We start from the raw sequence: 13,013 nt of genomic DNA on the forward strand, positions 1-13,013 counted from the left end.
TAGACATGAAATATGAACAAAGCACATCCCTCTATAGTGTGTAAAACAAAGGACGTTTATTACGAAACAATAAAAATCCATGTGACGGGAGTCACTTTGGGTGGGGGGCCCATGGAACACAGCTCACTTTGGAGGGGTGGGGAGACCCCTGTCTCAGCTCCCCATATCCCTATTATGTGTAAGTCACCCTGTGCCTGTAAGGAGTACAGGGTGATCTGTCCTAATATTGTGTGGGCTTTGTTATGTGGCTGCATCCCATTGTTCTATTGTGTGTCTGGTTTGGGAGCAAACTATTATGGGATGCAGGGGCAGACTGACCATTTGGAAACTTTGGCACTGCCTGAGGGCCCAGGGTCAGTAGGGGGCCCCATGAGATGCCACTGGTACCTTTTTCATAGGCTTTTTTGAGTTTGGGCAAGGACACTGGGGCCCCATGATCCCCTATTGCCCGGGGGCCCCATGAGTTGTCAGTCCGCCCCTGATGGGATGTATGTGTTTATGTGTATTAGCTTAGTGGGGGGCTGTCTCCAGCAGCCCTCCCTCCTGATGGAACTGTCTGCTGGTGTGAAGTTTGAATACCTGTGTGTCTCTTGTTACTAAATGTAGATTGCCCCGCCCTGTGTCATTATGCAGGGAGGGGGGATTGCCCTGCCCTGTGTCATTATGCAGGGAGGGGGGATTGTCCCCTAAGTGTATATATCTTGTATCTGTGTTTAAATAAATGAGTCTACTTTCTGGATTACTTCAAGATTGGTGGTGTCTAGTCTTATATGGTCAGCTGTGGTGTCTGTGTTCGGTGTTCGGACGGGGTAGCGGTATTCTAAGGGAAGTACCCAAGTGCAGTCTGGGTCGGTTCTGTTACAATCCACTCACGTGATGGAAGTATAAAAGAAGTTCATCAGTGAAATAAAGTTAAGGGATGATGTCCAAGTCCCCGCTGAAGGCAGCCACAACTCATGCTAAGAGAGACTGAAGATGGTGAAAGCCGGCCAACATGTGTGACTCCGATGGTGGGCGGTGGAACGCACCCTGGAGCTCAGCGTTGGCGTCAGCGGGATGGCGTAGGAGGGACCAGCATTGCGCCGACGCTGTGCTCCAGTCACCATCTTCAGTCTCCCTCAGCAAGAGTTGCGGCTGCCTTCAGCGGGGACTTGGACATCATCCCTCAACTTTATTTCACCGATGAGCTTCATTTATACTTCCATCATGTGAGTGGCTTTTTATTGTTACGTAATAAACGTCCTTCATACTGCAATTAGAGGAGCTTTTTTTCCTTTGTGTTGTACCCAAAGCCTGCTACAGCTTCTAGAGCTTTCCCTAGTGCTATGTGGACTCACAACATTGATCTAAATCATTGTTACTGACACTACGGTTTTGGGACTTCTTTGCGCTGATTCCTTTGTTGTTTTTATATTTCATGCACCTACAAACTGACAGCTGAAAAAAGATGATCTTTTAGGAGACGAGCTGTAATGTGAATGTAATGTCTACGGTTTATACACTTTAAGTTGTTATTGGGTACATCACATTCATGCAGGATTTTCTCTATAGAGTCTTTAATGGAAAGTTTTCATTCCTTTGGGTTGGTTCATTTTTTCTATCTTTGGTAAGCAATTTAAGAAAGCTTCTTTGTAATTTTCTTTTGACGTGGGGCCCATAGGCTGGTGCCTACTCTACCTGTTTGGTAATTTGGCACTGGTCACAGGAAGGGCAGAGCTGTTAGAGGTGATTAACAACTTGGCTTCACCTTCTATATGCTTTGGGAAAAGCAAGATGGCTGCAATCAGGTGGGCGATAATTGGACAATAATTGTAGATCAGGGGCGCTCAAGATTTTGAAGAGCAAAGGCCACTTAAGTGATTTGGTAACCGTTTGCGGGCCACAATGAACTGTGGGGTGTTACCGCCCCCAAAACCACAAATGTAAATGAGTCCTTCCTATCCTGAGCCCTCTCTAAGGCTGATTTCACACTGATGTTAGTTGCACTGAGCCATAGACTTCTATTGTATCTTGAGGGTGTGGTGCACTTTCAGAAAGCGCACCAAACCTGCAGGATATAATAGAAGTCTATGGGTCAGCACAGCAAAGCTGCAGATCGGTGTGAAAGCAGCCTAATAACTCTTTTATAGGTGATAATACACCCATTGCAAAAGTGCAGCATATGTGACTAGAGATGAGCGAATCAAACTTGGCGAAGTGGAATTCGTTTCGAATATTAGGAAAAATTCGATTCGCATCGAATCTGAATTTTAGCCAACTTCGGATGCACGAATCGAATGTTCCCCGATCAGCCGGCAAAAGTGTCACTGCAGAGAGCTCTGCTATTTCTGACAGTTCTCTGACAGTTCTGACAGTTCATTTACAGCGGTTGAAACATTGTATCTATTTGTTTCCATTTAGGATACAGATGTTTTTATTCAGAAATAAATAGATACAATGTTTCAACCGCTGTAAATGAACTGTCAGAACTGTCAGAGAACTGTCAGAAATAGCGGAGCTCTCTGCAGATACACTTTTTGCTGTACTGGAATACTTCTTCTTTTCATTCTTCTTCTTCTTTTCATTATTCTTTTCATTCTTCTTCTACTTCTTTTCATTCTTCTTTTCATTCTTCTTCTTCTTCTTTTCATTCTTCTTCTTCTTCTTTTCATTCTTCTTCTTCTTTTCATTCTCCTTCTTCTTCTTCTTCTTTTCATTCTTCTTTTCATTCTTCTTCTTCTTCTTTTCATTCTTCTTCTTCTTCTTTTCATTCTTCTTTTCATTCTTCTTCTTCTTCTTCTTTTCATTCTTCTGCTTCTTTTCATTCTTCTTCTTCTTCTTTTCATTCTTCTTTTCATTCTTCTTCTTCTTCTTTTCATTCTTCTTCTTCTTCTTTTCATTCTTCTTTTCATTCTTCTTCTTCTTTTCATTCTTCTTCTTCTTCTTTTCATTCTTCTTTTCATTCTTCTTCTTCTTCTTTTCATTCTTCTTCTTCTTCTTTTCATTCTTCTTCTTCTTCTTTTCATTCTTCTTTTCATTCTTCTTCTTCTTCTTTTCATTCTTCTTCTTCTTCTTTTCATTCTTCTTTTCATTCTTCTTCTTCTTCTTTTCATTCTTCTTTTCATTCTTTTCATTCTTCTTTTCATTCTTCTTCTCATTCTTCTTTTCATTCTTCTTCTTCTTTTCATTCTTCTTTTCATTCTTCTTCTTCTTCTTTTCATTCTTCTTCTTCTTCTTTTCATTCTTCTTCTTCTTCTTTTCATTCTTCTTCTTCTTCTTCTTCTTCTTCTTTTCATTCTTCTTCTGCTTCTTTTCATTCTTCTTCTTCTTCTTTTCATTCTTCTTTTCATTCTTCTTCTTCTTCTTCTTCGTCGTGCCCCGTGACTGCCCAAATGAGTGAAGTGTGCGGTGATTCTAAGATCGACGGCACTCATCTGCATGTCATACTGACTGACAGTATTATTTCTCTTCCCCAGCAGACTCCAAGGGCATTTAAATTAAAGGTACAGTGTTCTGCACTAATATAAAGGCTCTCTGAAGCCTAGAAACCCTTTAAATAAGTTAAATTCGCGGCGAATAAATTTGCATCGAATCGAATTTCTCCCGCAAATTCGGCGAATCAGCCGAATCGAATTTTTGAATAATTCGCTCATCTCTATATGTGACCTTTTCCTCTTCCAGCTTCTTCTGGCATCCCTGTCCAGGCTGCTAGAAAGGTCCCAGGTGAAGTGCACTTGGAATCACCAAGAGTTGGTTGTGGCCAACTCAGTGGACTGCTTCAAAAAAGTCCTGGACTCTTTCTTGGATACACAGAATATAACTGGATATAACATTTATAGGTAAAGTTGATCCAGGGAATATCCGATTGCCTCTCGGGGGATCAGCAAGGAATATTTTTCCCTGCAGGAGCACATTGGATCGTGCTTTGCTGGGGGGTTTTTTTGCCTTCCTCTGGATCAACTGTGGGTGTAGGATTTTTTTTGTCTATAGTTGAACTGGATGGACTTTTGTCTTTTTTCAGCCAGACTAACTATGTAACTATGAGAAAGCATCGGCTTATGCGGCTCCCGCTTCCTCCACTGCCAACTCCATGCACACTGATGCTCTGGGATGACGGGTTGGCAACTCGTCAGTCGTGATCTGGGCTTGGTGACCCAAAGGCATGATCATGGACATGCGCTTCCCTGGTTTGAAGTCCAAATATGAGGGCCACATTTTGCCATCGGTTGAGCACCCCTGCTGTAGAGTTTTTGTTCAATGATAACGTACCAATGAGTTCTTTATAAGCCGTACAGTTAACATTCGCTAGTGATAATTGCTTTAATAAGCACACCTTGAAGGTAATACTTCCTAAACAAGTTTGGCTCTCCGAAGTCGCCACATATGGCCATCGGTTGAGCACTCTGTAGAGTCTTTGTTCAATGACTACGTACCAATGAGTTCTTTATAAGCCGTACAGTTAACATTCGCCGGTGATTTTTTCTTTAATAAGCACACCTTGAAGGTAATACTTCCTAAACAAGTTTGGCTCTCCGAAGTCGCCACATATGGCCATCGGTTGAGCACTCTGTAGAGTCTTTGTTCAATGACTACGTACCAATGAGTTCTTTATAAGCCGTACAGTTAACATTCGCCGGTGATTTTTGCTTTAATAGGCACACCTTGAAGGTAATACTTCCTAAACAAGTTCGGCTCTCCGAAGTCGCCACATATGGCCATCGGTTGAGCTTCCCATAGAGTTTTTGTTCAATGATTACGTACCAATGAGTTCTTTATAAGCTGTACAGTTAACATTCACCAGTGATTTTTGCTTTAATAAGCACACCTTGAAGGTAATACTTCCTAAACAAGTTCGGCTCTCCGAAGTCGCCACATATGGCCATCGGTTGAGCACTCTGTAGAGTTTTTGTTCAATGATTACGTACCAATGAGTTCTTTATAAGCTGTACAGTTAACATTCACCAGTGATTTTTGCTTTAATAAGCACACCTTGAAGGTAATACTTCCTAAACAAGTTCGGCTCTCCGAAGTCGCCACATATGGCCATCGGTTGAGCACTCTGTAGAGTCTTTGTTCAATGACTACGTACCAATGAGTTCTTTATAAGCCGTACAGTTAACATTCGCCGGTGATTTTTGGTTTAATAAGCACACCTTGAAGATAATACTTCCTAAACAAGTTCGGCTCTCCGAAGTCGCCACATATGGCCATCGGTTGACCACCCCATAGAGTTTTTGTTCAATGATTACATACCAATGAGTTCTTTATAAGCCGTACAGTTAACATTCGCCGGTGATTTTTGCTTTAATAAGCATGCCTTGAAGGTAATACTTCCTAAACAAGTTCGGCTCTCTGAAGTCGCCACATATGGCCATTGGTTGAGCACCCCATAGAGTTTTTGTTCAATGACTATGTACCAATGAGTTCTTTATAAGCCGTACAGTTAAAATTCGCTAGTGATTTTTGCTTTAATAAGCACGCCTTGAAGGTAATAGTCCCAAAACAAGTTTGGCTCTCCGAAGTCGCCACATATGGCCATCGGTTGAGCTTCCCATAGAGTTTTTGTTCAATGATTACGTACCAATGAGTTCTTTATAAGCCATGGGCATGGACATGCGCTTCCCTGGTTTAAAGTCCACATATGAGGCCACATATGGCCATCAGTTGAGCACCCCTGCTGTAGAGTTTTTGTTCAATGATTACGTACCAATGAGTTCTTTATAAGCCGTACAGTTAACATTCGCCGGTGATTTTTGCTTTAATAAGCACACCTTGAAGGTAATACTTCCTAAACAAGTTCGGCTTTCCGAAGTCGCCACATATGGCCATTGGTTGAACACCCCATAGAGTTTTTGTTCAATGATTACGTACCAATGAGTTCTTTATAAGCCGTACAGTTAACATTCACCGGTGATTTTTGCTTTAATAAGCACACCTTGAAGGTAATACTTCCTAAACAAGTTCGGCTTTCCGAAGTCGCCACATATGGCCATCGGTTGAGCACTCTGTAGAGTCTTTGTTCAATGACTACGTACCAATGAGTTCTATATAAGCCGTACAGTTAACATTCGCCTGTGATTTTTGCTTTAATAAGCACACCTTGAAGGTAATACTTCCAAAACAAGTTTGGCTCTCCGAAGTCGCCACATATGGCCATTGGTTGAGCACCCCATAGAGTTTTTGTTCAATGATAACGTACCAATGAGTTCTTTATAAGCCGTACAGTTAACATTCACCAGTGATTTTTGCTTTAATAAGCACACCTTGAAGGTAATAGTCCCAAAACAAGTTTGGCTCTCCGAAGTCGCCACATATGGCCATTGGTTGAGCACCCCATAGAGTTTTTGTTCAATGATAACGTACCAATGAGTTCTTTATGAGCCATACAGTTAACATTCGCCAGTGATTTTTCCTTTAATAAGCACACCTTGAAGGTAATAGTCCGAAAACAAGTTCGGCTCTCCGAAGTCTCCACATATGGCCATCAGTTGAGCACTCTGTAGAGTCTTTGTTCAATGGCTACATACCAATGAGTTCTTTATAAGCCGTACAGTTAACATTCGCCGGTGATTTTTGCTTTAATAAGCACACCTTGAAGATAATACTTCCTAAACAAGTTCAGCTCTCCGAAGTCGCCACATATGGCCATTGGTTGAGCACCCCATAGAGTTTTCGTTCAATGATTACGTACCAATGAGTTCTTTATAAGCCGTACAGTTAAAATTCACCAGTGATAATTGCTTTAATGGGCACACCTTGAAGGTAATACTTCCTAAACAAGTTTGGCTCTCCGAAGTCGCCACATATGGCCATCGGTTGAGCACCCCATAGAGGTGATTTTTGCTTTAATGGGCACACCTTGAAGGTAATACTTCCAAAACAAGTTCGGCTCTCCGAAGTCCAATCCTGCTGTTAAAAAGTTCTCCAAGCAGAAGGCTAAACAACAGATTAATAGGAAGGTAGATTATATTTACAGCCAGACGATAAACTGTTGTAAAGATTAACAACAGGCCCCATTTATTTATTAATCCTCATTTCCCTGCTTCCATTATTTTAATATGATCCAATGAAAACACAATGGCCCATTCAAAAACGCGCATTCGGTTTAATCAAGTGTGGATTTCCTCCATAGATTCAGAAGGCTTCATGAGTTATACTCTAACATTAAGATGGATACATTTAACTATTTTTCATCTATCTTGGAAATGCTGCAGTTATCTTGACAGCCAATGGCTCACTGTGGGGAAAAAAAAAAAGTTATGAATTTATATACATTAAATTGCTGCCCTCATTTTGAAAAGGACAGCTCAACAGAAGAAGAAAAGAAAATTTATCATTATTTTCTAATGTTTTTTTAAGGGGGAAGGTGGGTGAGTTCTCAAATCAAAACTTCCCCCTTCAGCTTTGTCACTTTGTATTTTAATTTCAAAACAGCACAAGAGATAAATAACAAAGAAAAAAAAAAAACTTCGGGAGGTTTTTTGGAAGACGGTAATAGCCCTGTAGCAAAATAACTCATCCAGCAATATAATTTTAGTGCCACCATCGGAATGAAATAATAACGTTTTTACTAGAGAACACCTTTCAAATGACCTTCATTTGAATACAAATCGTCGATGCCAAATAAAAAAAAATAAAAAAAAGATACTTTGTTTTTCCAAACTAAAAAAAAAGAAAACAGTTTGTTTTTCTAAAATTTGCAGAAGCCGTTCTCATCCATCTCGCCGGGGACGTTTTTTTGACTAGTTTTCAGTTTTTTGAAGAGCACTTTGTCTTAAGTTTCATTATTAAGGGGCGTTAAGTGATACGACTCTGGCAGAGATTAGGGAGAGCAGACTCCATGCAATATTCTCCGGTTTAGAGTTGAGCTCCTATCGCCGCGCTCTAATAAGGGGCAAGTTTTTTTTTTCAGCTAGGCAAGAACCCGGGCAGATAGGGAGATCTCGGAAGCCGAAACATATTTGTAATTTAGTTTACTATGGCAGAGTATCTGGAAGTGAATTTTTATACTGACAAAATTAAGCGCTAATGATTAAGGTTACGGAGAGGACAGGAACAGAGGAAAATCAAAATTGCTTTGTTTAATGCCGTGAGAGTTTGTCTCGGATATTTCATAATAAAATAAAAAAAAAATGTAAGGAGGGATAAGAGGAAACTGATGCTTAAATGGAAAAAAAAAACAAACTTCAGAATAATCATTGTGTTATGCTGGTTGCACAGAATGAACACGCTTTATTACTGCCAAATACAAAGCTCTGTACACATTGTAAATCAACCGCCAACAGCAGGTAGAGGATTGAGAGGAAGAAAATAAATAAATAAAAATATTAATTTGATAGAGATAAATGGCTTTCCTTCATTTATTAATTCATTTATCTTAGTCAAATGACTATTTTTGTTTGCGTTCTTCTTGATATTATTATTATTATACAGGATTTATTATTATTATTATTATTATTGTTGTTATAATTGTTGTTATTATTATTATACAGGATTTATTATTATTATTATTATTATTATTATACAGGATTTATTATTATTATACAGGATTTATTATTATTGTTGTTATTATTGTTATTATTAATATTATTATTATACAGGATTTATTATTATTATTATTATTGTTGTTATTATTGTTATTATTATTATTATTATTATACAGGATTTATTATTATTATACAGGATTTATTATTATTGTTGTTATTATTGTTATTATTATTATTATTATTATTATTATACAGGATTTAATATTATTATTATTATACAGGATTTATTATTATTATTATTATTATTATTATTATTATTATACAGGATTTATTATTAATATTATTATTATTATTATTATTATTGTTGTTATTATTGTTATTATTATTATTATACAGGATTTATTATTATTATACAGGATTTATTATTATTGTTGTTATTATTGTTATTATTATTATTATTATACAGGATTTATTATTATTATTATTATTATTACTATACAGGATTTATTATTATTATTATTATTATTATTATTATTATACAGGATTTAATATTATTATTATTATTATACAGGATTTATTATTATTATTATTGTTGTTATTATTGTTATTATTATTATTATACAGGATTTATTATTATTATACAGGATTTATTATTATTGTTGTTATTATTGTTATTATTATTATACAGGATTTATTATTATTATTATTATTATTATTATTATACAGGATTTAATATTATTATTATTATTATACAGGATTTATTATTATTATTATTATTATTATTGTTGTTATTATTGTTATTATTATTATTATACAGGATTTATTATTATTATACAGGATTTATTATTATTGTTGTTATTATTGTTATTATTATTATACAGGATTTAATATTATTATTATTATACAGGATTTAATATTATTATTATTATTATACAGGATTTATTATTATTATTATTGTTGTTATTATTGTTATTATTATTATTATACAGGATTTATTATTATTATACAGGATTTATTATTATTGTTGTTATTATTGTTATTATTATTATACAGGATTTATTATTATTATTATTATTATTATACAGGATTTAATATTATTATTATTATTATACAGGATTTATTATTATTATTATTATTATTATTATTATTATTATTGTTGTTATTATTGTTATTATTATTATTATACAGGATTTATTATTATTATACAGGATTTATTATTATTGTTGTTATTATTGTTATTATTATTATACAGGATTTATTAGTATTATTATTATTATTATTCACAATTTATTATTATTATTATTATTATTATTCAGGATTTATTATTATTATTATTATTATTATTATTATTATTATACAGGATTTATGGCACCAACAGTTTGCTCAGCGCTTTACAATATAACGGGGGACAATACAGCAACAATACAGTTCAATACAAGAGGGATAGGAGGGCCCTGATCCTGGGAGCTTACAATCTAGGAGGGAGGGGCTAGTGGTACAAAAGGTAGTAACTGTGGGGGATGGACTGGTAGGAGGAATAGAAGATTCCATTATTAGCTGACGGCAGGATAGGCTTCCCTGAAGAGGTAGGTTGTAGCCTCAATGACGGGGGCCAATGTGTGGCCCCTGAAACACGTCAGTTTTTTAATTCATGTAATATTTGGAATAAAACCTTACTTTACATAGTTAGTCTGGCTGAAAAAAAGACAATAGTCCATCCAGTTCAACCATTAAAAACAAAAAAAAAAGCTATAATCCTACACCCACAGTTGATCCAGAGGAAGGCAAAAAAAACCCCAGCAAAACACGATCCAATTTGCTCCTGCAGGGAAAAAAATTCCTTCCTTCGGATTCAAACATTTCGGTGTGGTGGTTCAATTTCGGATTCAGCTAAGGAATTCAAGGATAAGTTCACCTTTTGTAATATGTTACATCAGGGGCGGACTGACAACTCATGGGGCCCCCAGGCAATATGAAATCATGGGGCCCCTGTGTCCTCGCCCACAATCAAACCACACCCAAAAAAGCCTATGAAAGGTACCAGGGGCATCTCATGGGGCCCCCTACTGACCCCAGGCACTCAGGCAGTGCCCGAGTTTCCAAATGGTCAGTCCTCCCCTGTGTTACATCCATATTCACAGTGTAACATGTACCATGCTACGAATGGATGGGCCCCTGCTCCTCCCCGTTGTGACAGCTAGCGGGGGGATTTTCTCCTCCTTGCTAGCTGTTACAACAAATGTGTGAGGCTCCGCCCACCGCGTCATTCATTTATGGTGTTCTGTGAATGAATGAACTACAAGCTATGCTTGTAGTTCTCAATTAACTACAACGGCACTGTGAAACTGGGTGGTACTGTGGCTATCCGGGAGGGGGGTTGTAATTCCAGTGTCCACCAACAGGGGGTGTCTCCCAGTTACCAACATTAGATGGAAACTGATTACTGGGATCTGCTGGCTACTGGCTGGTGGAAATTGGAAATTACAACCCTTCACCCAGCGAACCGCAGTGCCACCAGCAGGTGATCCAGGTCCTGACACCAGAAGGGATGCAGACAGTATTAAAGGATAAGTTCAGCTTTTTACAAAAAATAATAAATGCACATTTTTTACAGGTAGAATTATTTTATTATTAATTATTATTTTTGGTTTCTGGAGCCTCTGAAGTGCCGTGGTAGTTCACTGATTCTTCCTGCCAGTATATCTGCTTGCTCATACATCCCGTACAGGCAAGCAGATATACTGACAGGTCTGCAGGAGACCTGCATGGCACCAGCAATCTGCTGAGCACTGGTGCACTGCTTTAGAGCACAGATATCAAACTGCAGCCCTCCAGATGTTGATTAACTTCAAATCCCATCATGCCTCTGCCTTTGGGCATCATGCTTGAAACTGTTCGCCTTGCAATTCCTCATGGGATTTTTAGTTCTGCAAAAGCTGGAGGGCCATAGTTTGACACCCCTGCTTTAGAGGCTCCAGAAAAAAAAATAAAATAAATGCACATATTTTTACCTGCAAAAAAATGTGCATTTATTATTTTTTGTAAAAAGGTGAACTTATCCTTTTAATAGTGTCTGCATCCCTTCTGGTGTCAGGGCCTGGATCACCTGCTGGTGGCACTGTGGTTCCCTAAGTGGGGGGTTGTAATTCCAGTGTCCACCAGCGGGTATCTCCCTGCTGCTGGGAGACACCTCCATTGGTGGACACTGGAATTACAACCCCCCCCTCCCAGGAAACCACAGCGCCACCAGCAGGTGATCCAGGCCCTGCTGGGAGACACCTCCATTGGTGGACACTGGAATTACAACCCCCCACCCCAGGAAACCACAGCGCCACCAGCAGGTGATCCAGGCCCTGACATCTGGGTAGATTATTCACCCTCTCTGTTCTGCATGGTGACCCTTGACCATGATGAGAAATCCGAAATGTTTATTTTAAAATTTTTCTATTTCAATGGTTTTTATAAATTTTTAAACATTATAAAACAGAGGCAATAAAACACGCCCACACAGGGGCTATCAATTGCACAGAAGAAAAAAAAAAAGAAAAACAGTGCTCTAACGCCAACAGGGCAAAAGATACGCCCACGCAGGGGCTATCAATGGCACATAAGGTACAAAACATTAATGCAACTGACTATAACAACTAAAGGCAGCTGTCCAGTCACACCGAAAACAGAGAGAGAGAGAAAGGGAAAGAAAAAAAAAAGGGGGGGAGGGCAAAGAGCAGGGGTCCAAGAACGCCAGTATCGAATGCCATTACATCCCCAGGCTAGCCGGGGGGAGCGTGGGAAAGGCATATTGCAACCACGGCTCCCATATTTTCAAAAATTTACGTTGGGAGTCATTGCGGATACTCGACATCTGTTCGTTGAGCATCATAGTGGTCATACGGTCCCGCACTCCCTGAAGAGGGACAAACGGACTCTTCTAGGCCTGAGCAATTGTTCTAGTGGCCGATAAAAACAAATAGGAAGACAACTTCTGCTGGCGAGCCAAGAGGCCCGGTATGGGGCAATGAAGCAAAGCTCTGTCCTCGGGCCCCTTCTCTTCTCCATCTACACCTCCTCCCTTGGTCAACTCATACACTCTCACGGCTTCAACTACCACCTCTATGCCGACGACACACAAATCTATCTCTCAACCCCCCACCTCACCCCCTCGGTCTCCGCCCGAATCACACACCTACTGAGCGACATATCAGACTGGATGTCGCTCCACTTCCTTAAACTGAACCTCTCCAAAACCGAGTTTCTTGTCTTCCCCCCAGCCCGGACACCACCCCCCATTGACTTCTCCATCATGTCCAACAACGCCACCATCAAACCCGCCCCGCAGGCCAGAATACTTGGTGTCATTTTGGACTCCAACCTATCCTTCCAGCCCCAAGTCCACTCTTTAACAAACTCATGCAGACTCCACCTCCGCAACATCGCCAAAATCCGCACGTTCCTGACTCCAGAAACCACTAAACAGCTCATCCACTCCCTCATCATATCACGACTCGACTACTGCAACTCCCTCCTCACTGGCCTGCCTCGCCGCTGGCT

The sequence above is a fragment of the Staurois parvus genome, unplaced genomic scaffold (assembly GCF_062004578.1).
Source record: "Staurois parvus isolate SC_StPar_1 unplaced genomic scaffold, SC_StPar_1.0 ptg001018l, whole genome shotgun sequence".
NCBI lineage: Eukaryota > Metazoa > Chordata > Amphibia > Anura > Ranidae > Staurois > Staurois parvus.